The sequence below is a fragment of the Cottoperca gobio genome, chromosome 15 (genome assembly GCF_900634415.1).
Source record: "Cottoperca gobio chromosome 15, fCotGob3.1, whole genome shotgun sequence".
Lineage (NCBI taxonomy): Eukaryota > Metazoa > Chordata > Actinopteri > Perciformes > Bovichtidae > Cottoperca > Cottoperca gobio.
The window spans coordinates 24,917,359-24,931,486 of record NC_041369.1 but is presented as its reverse complement, the minus strand read 5'-3'; the positions used below and the strand labels follow the sequence as shown (position 1 = coordinate 24,931,486).

The following is a 14,128-nucleotide window of genomic DNA, read 5'->3' as shown; positions in this document are numbered from 1 at the left end:
AATCTTCGTATTTTCACCAAACCCAGTTCAAATCAAACGACTTGGATGAAGCTCGTTTCTCCACATGAACGGAAAAATCACAATTTTGATTTTGTTTAATCTGGCAATTAAAAATGACCGCAGGCACCGTCGTACCCGATAGCACCGCCACAGCTTGTGTCGGACGGCGTCCTGGGGATGATGGAACATGCTTTTGCGACGCTCTCCATTATATCTTGATAACGCCACTTTGTGCTCAACAGTCTGTGCTGAACTCTGCAGGAGAGCTAGTTAGCTTTAGCTGTTAGCAGCCAGTAACAGAGGTTCCAGTTACATTATGATGCATTCACACATTATTCATTCAAAGTAAATAGTAGTCAAAAGGTAAACTTGAATAAATCCTCGATGAATTATGACCTGCATGTTGAAGAACATGGAGTCACTGTTTGTTTTTAATCGTAGTATCGACTACCAACATTTCTGGCATCCGAACATAAAACACTGAAAGCAGCTTCTCACATTTCAGAAGCTTTCACCAAATACAAAACTTTACAAATTCATAACGTTACAAATTCATAACTTTACAAAGCATTTAAAGTTGAATTAAAGGTTGAAGATTTTGCAAGGTCTTTGTTTTCTTTCAGTCAAGGACTTTCAGCTGCACGATTAATATAAAATCATATTAATATACATGTGTGAAAGGTGTGTGATGGAGAGGAGGAGGATGAAGGACAAAATGAGGTCATTTAACCTCATTCTTTGACTTTTTAAAAGATAAATCACTTATGTTTCGTCTCCTAAGGATTCAAATTAAATCTTTCATTTCCACAAGAGAATCACTAAAGTAAGATATTTTCTAAGAAGCTTTCTGGGCACAGGACGTGAAGCTTCTCTCGCTGCTGACCTCGTTGGCAGTCAGTCTGGGGGGAAGATTTGGGGCCTAATGACTAAAAAGGAGAGCTCATGAATATACAGCCATGCTTCAGAGCTGCAACCAAAATAACTGGGAATGTGGAGCACATCAAATCACGTACTTCCACCCAGTGAAAGGAGGAATTAGCTCCTTCGTCGTGTCCCTGCGCGACGTCTGCAGCGACTCGTCAGCTGTGGATGTAAAGACGGTCGACAGGAAGGAACATCTCAGCCTGACACTCCAAGTCATCAACACACCGCAGCCGTGAAGTCAATGTTCCTACTGCGCATCAGAGGAGGCTCCAAACGAAAACAAAAATGCACTGAATTCAAGTGAAGAAACTTATTTTAAGTCTAATTTACATTCAAAGAGTTGCAAGACATTAGCACAACATGTTGCTCTGCTGATTTAAATGTGCACTTAAGATATTCTGTCCCTTAAATCAATGAATAATAAGAATACTGATCAAAATAATCTTGATTCGCACTGTTGTCATAATCACACAGCCCTAAATGAACAATGGTTCAAATATATATAAGTTTAAATAAATATACATTTAAATATATATACACGTTTAAATATATATAAGTTTAAATAAATATACATTTAAATAAATATACGTTTAAATAAATATAAGTTTAAATAAATATACGTTTAAATATACGTTAAATATATAAGTTTAAATAAATATACGTTTCAATAAATATACGTTTAAATATAGATAAGTTTAAATATAAGTTTAAATAAATATAAGTTTAAATAAATATAAGCTTAAATAAATTGTGTTCCATGATAGGATGCAGAATAAGTCGAACGTGATTCTGTATTCAGCACAGAGGTGCTTCAAAAAGGAAAAGAGAGTAAAGTGTGTTTAACATTATGTTATATATTTTATTAAAGTGATATCAACTGTTGGCAGTAATGTACAAAAGGAAACATTTATTCATGACAAACCTGCACAAATAAAAAGTTTGTCTCAATTTTCAGTGACATCAAGAAAATAAAAATGTTCTGCATAATGAGTACTTTTAATTTTGAGAGTTTAAAGCACATTTTTCTGATATTACTTTAATTTTGAATCCAAGGAAGTATTTTGTGGGAAAGATCCGAGTACTTCTTTGTCTATATACCCAGATAAAGACATATTAAACGTGTTACATCTCCATCACACAGCAGTCAACACAAACCGATTCATTAAAAAATCATCCAAACGTGTTCCAGTTTGTACGAGAGGCTGCATCACATCCCCTGTTGTGAATGTATTGTTCTAATTTTCACTCCCCACATTCCTCCAGCAGCAGCTTCCACCAGTTCAGTGAATAACCAGTAAATCATCCAGACTGGGAGGAGCTCCTCCTCCTGGTCTTTCAGCACATTATTTTCCCATGGATAATGTGCCTTTAATTTAAAGCTCAGCTGCACATCACTGATGCATCACAGAACTGCTCCTGCAACCTACAGGTTGTTTTCTCCCTTTAAAACTGTCTCTCTGCTGTTTTTAGTCATGCAAACCCAAACGTATGATTCATGTTGAAACACTAGAACTAATAATTATCAGTAACCAAGTTCGAGTCCCAACCACGACAGACTTGAGTCTGCACACAGGAATGAGCATCCTGCCCCGTTAGGCGTTCTCTTCTACCGCCACACCAAACTCCGATCTCAAATGTAACACTTAAATGTTTCTTTGTTCACATGCCTCTGTGAACTCGATGAACAATATAAATAAGTTACTTTTAGACACCCACATGAACCACTCTTTAAATCGGCAGAGGTTAGATCCACCTCACAGCACTTATTCTCAAAGTAAATAAGTCACATTTAAAACGGCTTCGCCTGTTATTCCTGTAATTCCCTTCCTCAAAAACAGTGATGAACACCAGGAAGGAATTAGTTTGGAGTTGATTTTTCACTAAAATAAAAAGCATGCTTGTGGCAGAAACACCTACAAGCTCACAAGGCCAAAGTACCTCCTTACCATGTGAACAGTTCGCACTTAAAAATGCTGTTTTTCAAACAGAGTCCGGCGCAGACTGCTCGCGCCACGCAGAAAGGCACCGGGACTACATTACATCACTTCCAGCAAACTTCACGGAGAACAATGAAGGCAGAACACCGTTAATCCGTTTAAAAACCGATTATTCTATCTTCCAGTTCAGCTAAAAACACAAAAACGGTAAATCCGGTTGGGTATTTTCAGCACGTTAGCGTGACGGTCACTACCGAGCCGTGTTTGTAACCGCCGGTGCCGACAGCGTAGTATTAGCTACCGCCGGTGAATGAGAGTTACGGCTGCTACGTTCAAATCTACCGAGAAGAAGACGAACAAGCAACATGGAGGTTTGACAGCGGCTCACCTGTGATGCGTAAACCGGAGGAGAAGCAGAAATCCCGGCTGACGGGAGGACAGTCGGTGCGCAGCTCCGGAGAAGCGGCGGTTATTGTGTTTAAAGCGGCAGCACGGAGGGGGAGGGGCTACTACCTGCAGCACTGTGCGTGAGCACGTGCGCGTGCGTCAGTGTCAACATGTGAGCGTGTGTGAGTGCGTGTGTGTGTGTTCTGCAGTAAAAGTACTAAATACCACACTGTAAAAATACTCCGTTACAGGTGAAAGTACTGCGCTGAAGGTTTCTGGAATATGCAAATGAGGCATCATCTCATTAAATATGTGATGATCTGCAGATAAAGTGAAGTTTGGATGAAGCAGTTCAAAGGTTTGTACAGAGGATCTCTGTAAATCTACAGACACGTTATGGAAGATGAATAACAATCTGTTATAATATATATATATATATATATATATATATATATATATATATATATATATATATATTAAACTCACATGTGGAGCATTTATGATTCAATAAAGTTACATGTTTAGGATCACATCATCTTTTTAGCATGTTGTGTATGTGTGCGTGTGTGTGTGTGGAGGGCAGCTCACCGCAGCCTGACAACACCCTGCAGAGAGGACTCATAATAAAATGTTTATTATAATAAACTTCTGACTGTAGACCAAGTCATGATAGCATCTTTAATTATTCAGAAAATATTGTTTTGACTAAAGAAATGCTTTACCCATAAAATGATCATTTATGAATCAAACACTCACTTTGTTTTTCTCACTAAAACTTTACTATTTCAACACGAACACATTAACGGTCTTGTGCGGTGCTTCAGCCTGTGAATAAAATCTGAAAATGAGTTGAATAAGCAAACATTTCTAACACTTATAAACACTTCCATGTAAATTATACATTATTTATATTTTTGTATTCCTGCTTCGTCTCGATACTTGAATTATGCAATCTTTGTTTTTATCTTCCCGATGTTTAATGAAATAGAACATGTGGAGCAGAGCAGAGTGTTTGGGTGGAGAACTGAACCACAAACATTCCTCAGCCTGGTTTCTATTAAAGTGGGCCGAACAGGACCAGGCCTTCCTGAGAGTCATTAGTATCCACGCTAAAGGAGCATCTCAGGATGATTCAGGTTACACGTGTCGCGTCAGAAAGTTTCATCGGTTTGGTTTTGAAGCAATTCTTTGTCAGATGTTTGGAAAAGATGTAAAAAATCAAACGTCTGAAAAGACTTACTTTATGGCTTTATTATTATTATTATTATTATCAACAACTCCTGATCAAGATTAAATGACAGGTTATCAGTTCAAAAAGGGCAGCAGCTGCATACAGTGGGGCTCAGCACGCAGGAGGTTGTATAGCATGTAGGGCAGACGTTTCTTCATTTAAACTCCGCCCTAAAAAGGGAACTGCTTCATGTTTTCGCCACCTGAAGGACACCCTAGAGGGCAGTGCTTCATGTTTTCTCCACCTGAAGGACACCCTAGAGGGCAGTGCATCATGTTTTCTCCACCTGAAGGACACCCTAGAGGGCAGTGCTTCATGTTTTCTCCACCTGAAGGACACCCTAGAGGGCAGTGCTTCATGTTTTCTCCACCTGAAGGACACCCTAGAGGGCAGTGCTTCATGTTTTCTCCACCTGAAGGACACCCTAGAGGGCAGTGCATCATGTTTTCTCCACCTGAAGGACACCCTAGAGGGCAGTGCTTCATGTTTTCTCCACCTGAAGGACACCCTAGAGGGCAGTGCTTCATGTTTTCTTCACCTGAAGGACACCCTAGAGGGCAGTGCATCATGTTTTCTCCACCTGAAGGACACCCTAGAGGGCAGTGCTTCATGTTTTCTCCACCTGAAGGACACCCTAGAGGGCAGTGCTTCATGTTTTCTCCACCTGAAGGACACCCTAGAGGGCAGTGCTTCATGTTTTCTCCACCTGAAGGACACCCTAGAGGGCAGTGCTTCATGTTTTCTCCACCTGAAGGACACCCTAGAGGGCAGTGCTTCATGTTTTCTTCACCTGAAGGACACCCTAGAGGGCAGTGCTTCATGTTTTCTCCACCTGAAGGACACCCTAGAGGGCAGTGCTTCATGTTTTCTCCACCTGAAGGACACCCTAGAGGGCAGTGCTTCATGTTTTCTCCACCTGAAGGACACCCTAGAGGGCAGTGCTTCATGTTTTCTCCACCTGAAGGACACCCTAGAGGGCAGTGCATCATGTTTTCTCCACCTGAAGGACACCCTAGAGGGCAGTGCTTCATGTTTTCTCCACCTGAAGGACACCCTAGAGGGCAGTGCTTCATGTTTTCTTCACCTGAAGGACACCCTAGAGGGCAGTGCTTCATGTTTTCTCCACCTGAAGGACACCCGAGAGGGCAGTGCATCATGTTTTCTCCACCTGAAGGACACCCTAGAGGGCAGTGCTTCATGTTTTCTCCACCTGAAGGACACCCTAGAGGGCAGTGCTTCATGTTTTCTCCACCTGAAGGACACCCTAGAGGGCAGTGCTTCATGTTTTCTCCACCTGAAGGACACCCTAGAGGGCAGTGCATCATGTTTTCTCCACCTGAAGGACACGCTAGAGGGCAGTGCTTCATGTTTTCTTCACCTGAAGGACACCCGAGAGGGCAGTGCATCATGTTTTCTCCACCTGAAGGACACCCTAGAGGGCAGTGCTTCATGTTTTCTCTACTGGAAAGTGACCCTAGAGAGCATTTCATCACACCAAGATGGCGACGGCCCAAAATGCCAAACTTCAAAACCGTATTCAACAAACCAACGGGCGACGTCACCGTGACGACTGTGATTTTAACTCGTCTCATGTCTTAGATTCTCATCTTGCTTTTACTGAGACTGCACAAGTTTCTGTTTGTACTGTTGGATCTGAGACTCACTGCTGATCTCTGGGACTGTGCACATGACAATATAGAACTTGAATCTGGAACAGAGCACATTGAGAACACATGAACACACCTGAAGACACCTGAGAACACACCTGAGGAAGGTTTGTCCTGAGGGTGGCGCTAGAGGAAAGATTATGATTTATTATTATTATTTATTATTATTACTAGCAGTGCTGAACAAGCTCATTTCGAGATGTTTATGTGTTTTGCCGCTGAGATTAACTGTTGGTGACGCAGACTGTACGAAGAGTTTGAGAAGTGGCTTCAGAATTGACCGGTTGTGTAACAGTGTGACGAACAGTTTGTGTGTGTCTGTGTGTCAGGACGTGTTTTCAGACAACAATGAGTCGTGTCCATCTTCTCTCAGCGCTTCATGCTCACTGTCCTCAGGAAACAAAGAGCTCAGTGAAGTGAGGGCCGAGACAAAAAGTGATTTAAATACAAAGAGTCTGACCTGCTGCAGCTTCCTGCTCATTACGGAGTGAGTGTGTGTGTGTGTGTGTGTGTGTGTGAACCAGCTTACTCCTGCTGAGTTTCAAAAGACTGTTTCAAACAATAAACAATGTTCATGATGATGAGAATATTTTGATAGTATTGTTTTTCATTAAAACTATTGATGGCCACTAGATGGGGGGGGGGGGCATCTAGTGGCAGCAGAAATAAACGTGTTATAAACGTGTTTGTCATGAATACTTCCATATTCATCCGTTCTAATTATATTAAGGCTTACAGTTACGCATCATTAGCATTACTTTCAGTGACAGTGGGTGGCGTCTCACGTCGCTAGCTGCTAAAGAGGCTCATCCTCTCGGGAACATGAAGTCTGAAGAACATTTCATGACAGTCCACTTAATAGTTGTTGAGATATTTCCGTCTGAAATGAAGCCAAGCTGCGAACTTCACTAACAATACATTTCTCTGCAGACAGCGCCGACTCTGACGAGCTAACACAAGGTTAGCTCGAGCTCGTGGAATAAAAGCAGCCTGCGAAGTTAATGTTTCGTCTACTTTAAGTTTGTGATGTAGACCTTAAATAATATCACATGAAACCTTTTATAGAAACACCTGGAAGCTACAGGTTTCATTTTATCACAACAGGGAAACTGTTGAAGCAGCTCGAAGCTAAACACACTGTCATGTGACACCATACTGACACAGAGTGTGTGTGTGTGTGTGTACTCATTTTACTATGTCCACTTCCTGCATGACATCACCCTTACTATTACATCTGCACTGTTCTGCCAGTCATATGATGGTACTACAGACACCCCGGGGCAGTGTGTGTCCGGGGTGTGTGTGTGTGTGTACAGTTAGTCACCGGTTTGACCTGAAACACACTATCACTTATTATTCGTGGTGGAAAGTAACTAAGTACATTTACTTAAGTATAATTTTAAGGTACTTGTACTATTTGTAGTATTTCCTGCTACTTTATACTTTTACTCGACTACGTGTTTAAATGAGATGTTGTACTTTTCACTGCTCTATATTTCTCTAACAGCTTCAGATTTATATTATGTGCATCACTATCACGTGATGCTTCACCAGCTGCAACATTAACGGATGAAATGCATCACTGATATAGAGATAGAATATATACACTACGCTGCAGAATGGGTACTTTAAGTACTTTAAGTATACCTTTTGGATGCAGTACTTGTACAGGAGTATTTTCACTGTAGTATTGCTGATTTTACATTTACTGCAGACGGTGGAGTGTGTGGCGCCCAGTTGAGAACGATTTGTTTGTCCTGCACTCGTAGAACGGCTAGGGGTCAAAGGTCAAAGCAACACGAGAAAAGATGGAGGACATTCATGAGCTGTGCAAGAAGAAGAGCAGGAAGGTTTTAAAGGATGCTCGAAGGCAGCGTCCCAACACAGAACACCAACAAGCAGAATGTGCAGGTCACGTCACAACTGTGTGCAACACATGTTCTTATAAACATACATCAGGAGATCATATCTTCAGCTCCTCTCGGAGTGCTGCCACAGAGCAACCAACACTTATGTTTTATTGTTGGTGCTATTTTTAGAATGAAGCATAAATAACTTCGCTTAAAAATGTTAGAAATGTCCACAGCAACAAACCCAGTTTGACTTATTTACAGAAACTCATAATCTCTCAGTGGCTCTGCACGAGACAATGATCTCAAGTTAACGTCAGCAGATACAGAAATAAAAACCTCAAGTGAAGCTCATCCAGAGCCCCCCAACATCGTTAAGCATTGTTACATATCGAAGACGAAACTAAACACAGAAGTCACGAGGTGCAGACCTCTGAACAAGACTCCTCGTAGTTTACTGTTTAACAAACTAAAAAAGTTCAAATGAGCAGATGTTTGAATGGAGTCTGGTGCGAAGGGTCAGCCACAGAGGGGATGAAGAATACACGTCTCTCACCTTGACAGGCAGCAGTATTCTAACGCCTCCTCCTCCTGCTCCTCCTCACACCAGCGCCTCCTCGGGGAGAAAACAGGAGTGATGAAGCTTCTCGTGGCCTCCTCTTCCTCTATCTGTGTCCACGCTTTGCTCCCAGGTGACTCCGCCACACAATGACATCACCCTGTCAGCACACACACCTGTTTCCTCACAACGCACCTCCCCGCCCTGAAGCACCGCCCCTTTTTCTGCTCCCATGCACTTCCTGGTTCTCTTAAAGGGGACGTGTCCGTCGTGCTGAACAACGACAGGTGAGAGAAAACACCTGGTGACTGAGAATATATTAACACTATTACATTCTAAACACTAAAAGAAGAGAGAAAACTGTCTTGTATGATGAAATCTTTAAACAGAATGAAGAATACAAACATTTAAATAAGTAGGAAAAAAACTAAACAGAGAATTAAATCACAAACAGACTTTAAATTATATATCATATATTTATATAATATATATATTTAATCTAGAGTATTTCTACTTTCTGTAAGAATAATTTATTGCTGTAGTTTTTGACGAGCCCATTTTAAATAGTTGATCACACACACACACACACACACACACACACACACACACACACACACACACACACACACACACACACACACACACACACACACACAACACACACACACACACACACACACACACACACACACACACACACACACACACACACACACACACACACACACACACACACACACACACACACACACACACACACACACACACACACCACACACACACACACACACACACACACACACACACACACACACACACACACACACATTTGCAGGCAGGCAGGATTCCGATGCAGGTTTGCAGACGATCTGACAAGTGTGGACTGAAAAACAGGGCTTTCTATACAGGGCATGATGAGTGGTAAATGCAGTGCAGCTGGTAGGTTAACGAGGGTGGAGCAGAGCAGAGACAGGTGGAGGTAATCAGACAGAGTAGAGAGCGCAGGGAGCAGAGTGGCACATAATTGAAAACAATTAGTGGTGTTACCAGGCAGGGAGAGGGCTCATGACACTTAAAGACACTTAACACTTAAAGACTCAGCTTTAGGAATATTTTCACTATTTTCTGACTTTTTAAAAGATTTTCTTTTGGCATTTTCATGTTTATTGGCAGACAGGAAATGAACCCACAGACCAAATTATTTCTCAGAATAATCTAAATAAGGAAACCGATTTATAAAGCAGAGTCGCATTACATTACATCAGACACACCACAGGAGTGTGTGTGTGTGTGCGTGTGTATGTGTGTGTGTGTGTGTGTGTGTGTGTGTGTGTGTGTGTGTGTGTGTGTGTGTGTGTGTGTGTGTGTGTGGTTACAGCTGCAGGGTCCATGTGCTCGAATCAGAAGCTCTATTTCCACTTGTCGTCTGATCCCAGCAGGAGCCTCAGAGAGTTTTCAGCAGGTTATATTTCTGATATTTCTACAAACAGACTTCGTTCAGCTGGAATGTATAACTTTTTAGGACTTTTATTTTTTTCAGGCCTTGTCCAACACAGGTAAACACAGGCTGTGTTCCAAACCTCTAAATTCATATATCAGCTGTGCAAAGGATTGTGGGCCAGAATAGCGTGCCGCCTTGCAGACTGTGACCTGTTGCAGCAGGACAGCGGGACATCCTAAATATTAACACGCAGGGTCCTCTCTGCGTCCGCACCCTAACGATGTTTTAGCTCACTGTTCGAGCTTCAGTAAAGCAGACAGGAAGTGAAGTGTCTTCAGAGTCCACGTGTAGACGTGCAGTCAGAGCGCCCTTCTCTCTGCAACCCGGTTTACAAAACGACCCGCACAAGTGTGGACATCACTCACAGTAGAAGAACTACAGAAGGACTGTAGTACTCTGCAGTATTACTGTAGTACTCTGCAGTAGTACTGTATTACTCAGCAGTATTACTGTAGTACTCTGCAGTATTACTGTAGTACTCTGCAGTATGACTGTAGTACTCTGCAGTATTACTGTAGTACTCTGCAGTATTACTGTAGTATTCTGCAGTATTACTGTAGTATTCTGCAGTATGACTGTAGTACTCGGCAGTAGTACTGTAGTACTCGGCAGTAGTACTGTAGTACTCTGCAGTATTACTGTAGTACTCTGCAGTATGACTGTAGTATTCTGCAGTATTACTGTAGTATTCTGCAGTATGACTGTAGTACTCGGCAGTAGTACTGTAGTACTCGGCAGTAGTACTGTAGTACTCTGCAGTATTACTGTAGTACTCTGCAGTATTACTGTAGTATTCTGCAGTATGACTGTAGTACTCGGCAGTAGTACTGTAGTACTCGGCAGTAGTACTGTAGTACTCTGCAGTATTACTGTAGTACTCTGCAGTATGACTGTAGTATTCTGCAGTATTACTGTAGTACTCTGCAGTATGACTGTAGTATTCTGCAGTATTACTGCAGTACTCGGCAGTAGTACTGTAGTACTCGGCAGTAGTACTGTAGTACTCTGCAGTATTACTGCAGTACTCGGCAGTAGTACTGTAGTACTCTGCAGTATGACTGTAGTACTCTGCAGTATTACTGTAGTACTCTGCAGTAGTACTGTAGTATTCTGCAGTATTACTGTAGTACTCGACAGTAGTACTGTAGTACTCGGCAGTAGTACTGTAGTACTCTGCAGTATTACTGTAGTACTCTGCAGTATGACTGTAGTATTCTGCAGTATTACTGCAGTACTCGGCAGTAGTACTGTAGTACTCTGCAGTATGACTGTAGTACTCTGCAGTATTACTGTAGTACTCTGCAGTAGTACTGTAGTACTGAGTCTGTGTCGTTGCTGTTTCACAAAGAGATTCTTCAGATGTGACTAAAAACAATTACATCATGTCGGTCCACACACACACACACACACACTTATTTCTGTCCCGTCTCCCATGGCGACCAGACTGCTCTCTGTCGCCACGGCGATGGAGCTGCGCCTCAGGATGACGATTGATGCAAAGCAGACAGACAGACAGACAGACAGACAGACAGACAGACAGACAGGCACACAGACAGACAGACAGACAGACTGACATAGAGATAGAGAGACAGGCAGGCAGGCAGACAAAGAGACAGGCAGACAGAGAGGCAGACAGAAAGAGAGACAGACAGGCAGGGAGACAGACATAGAGGCAGACAGAGAGACAGACAGGCAGACAGACAGGCAGACACAGAGACAGACACAGAGAAAAACAGAGAGACAGGCAGACAGAGAGAGAGAAAGGCAGAGAGACAGACAGACAGGCAGAGAGACAGACAGAGAGACAGACAGACAGGCAGAGAGACAGACAGGCAGGGAAACAGAGAGACAGACAGACAGGCAGACAGACAGATAGGCAGAGAGACAGACAGAGAGACAGGCAGACAGACAGAGAGACAGACAGACAGACAGAGAGACAGAAAGGCAGAGAGACAGACAGGCAGTGAGACAGACAGGCAGACAGACAGACAAACAGGCAGAAAGATAGGCAGGCAGGCAGGCAGACAGAGAGACAGGCAGAGAGACAGACAGAGAGACAGGCAGACAGAGACAGGCAGAGAGACAGAAAGGCAGAGAGATAGACAGGCAGGCAAACAGAGAGACAGACAGACTGACAGAGAGATAGAGAGACAGGCAGAATGAAAGACAGACAGGCAGAGAGAGAGACAGGCAGGCAGGCAGACAAAGAGACAGGCAGACAGAGAGGCAGACAGAAAGAGAGACAGACAGGCAGAGAGACAGACAGGCAGACAGAGAGACAGGCAGACAGAGAGACATGTAGAGAGACAGACAGGCAGACAGAGAGATAGACAGGCAGACAGAGAGGGAGACAGACAGGCAGACAGAGAGACAGACAGAGAGAAAGACAGACAGGCAGAGAGACAGACAGAGAGAAAGGCAGACAGACAGACAGGCAGACACAGAGACAGACACAGAGAAAAACAGAGAGACGGGCAGACAGAGAGAGAGAAAGGCAGAGAGACAGACAGAGAGACAGACAGACAGGCAGAGAGACAGACAGGCAGGCAAACAGAGAGACAGACAGACAGGCAGACAGATAGGCAGAGAGACAGACAGAGAGACAGACAGACAGGTAGAGAGACAGACAGGCAGGCAAACAGAGAGACAGACAGACAGGCAGACAGATAGGCAGAGAGACAGACAGAGAGACAGACAGGCAGACAGACAGACAGATAGGCAGAGAGACAGACAGAGAGACAGGCAGACAGACAGACAGACAGACAGGCAGAGAGACAGACAGGCAGGCAAACAGAGAGACAGACAGAGAGACAGACAGGCAGACAGAGAGACAGGCAGAAAGACAGAGAGACAGACAGGCAGACAGAGAGACAGGCAGACAAACAGAGAGACAGACAGAGAGAGAGAAAGGCAGACAGAGAGACAGGCAGGCAGACAGAGAGAGAGGCAGGCAGACAGAGAGACATAGAGACAGACAGAGAGACAGGCAGAGAGAGAGAGACAGGCAGACAGACAGAGAGACATAGAGACAGACAGAGAGACAGGCAGAGAGAGAGACAGACAGATAGGATGGCAGACAGAGAGAGAGAGAGACAGACATGCAGAGAGACAGACAGACAGACAGACAGACAGACAGACAGGCAGGCAAACAGAGACATACAGAGAGACAGGCAGACAGAATGACAGGCAGACAGAGAGACAGACAGATAGGTAGGGAGACAGAGAGAAAGGCATGCAGACAGAGAGACAGACAGGCAGACAGAGAGACAGACAGGCAGACAGAGAGACAGGCAATTAGAGAGAAAGACAGAGAGACAGGCTGGGGTCGGGTGCGCTGTCACACGGGTGGCAGTTGTAATAGCAATTTAAATGTCTACTGTTTTAATTATATAAGTTTCCTATGTTAAACAAGCCAACTGCCATTTGATGCTAACATAGAAGTGCCGGTCATGTTAATACAAGACAGACGCATCCCGATTAGACTGATACTGAACTAACAAAAGACAGGACACACCCAAATGTTTCAACCTGTGTAGCATCCTGATCAAAACAAAAGACAGGACACACCCAAATCTTGATCAAACTATTTAACATACTGAGACAGAATATTGAGTGTATCACCCAATACTCTGTTTACATAACTATTACCTTACAAGCATCAAAGGGCAGTTTGGCTCGGCCCCCTGTGTTTTTCCATCACCTCGCCTCCAAACCAAATTGTATAAAATGCCTATGTGTCTTCTTCCAACCTGTGCCCTTCCATAGACTATGCTGTATTCTGTGAAACTGGTGCCATTTGTGGCAGCAAATAAATGCACAAAGACAACTCTGTCTCTATCACCATGTATTTGATTTTATATACATCTCTCCAGAGTAAAGCAGGAAAACTTCCACAACACAGTGATGGTCAGGGACCTCGACGGACCAGACCCGGGCAGCAGAGGCTGGCTCTGGGGACGTGGAACGTCACCTCTCTGTGGGGGAAGGAGCCGGAACTAGTGCGGGAGGTGGATCGCTACCAGTTGGCCGAAATGGGTTTTCTCAGACGGGTGGCGTCTCCCTTAGAGATAGG

The 14,128-nt window shown here is 43.6% G+C and overlaps 1 long non-coding RNA gene across 1 annotated transcript; it reads right to left on the bottom strand.

The window, feature by feature from the left end:
- Nucleotides 1-472: 472 nt before the first annotated feature.
- On the bottom strand, nucleotides 473-9,412 carry LOC115020402 (uncharacterized). The gene is made up of 4 exons (XR_003833570.1): nucleotides 9,383-9,412; nucleotides 8,553-8,828; nucleotides 1,014-1,191; nucleotides 473-926 (listed from the first exon to the last, which is right to left on the bottom strand). It is a non-coding gene; the product is annotated as an uncharacterized LOC115020402 (long non-coding RNA).
- Between the last annotated feature and the right edge of the window lie 4,716 nt (nucleotides 9,413-14,128).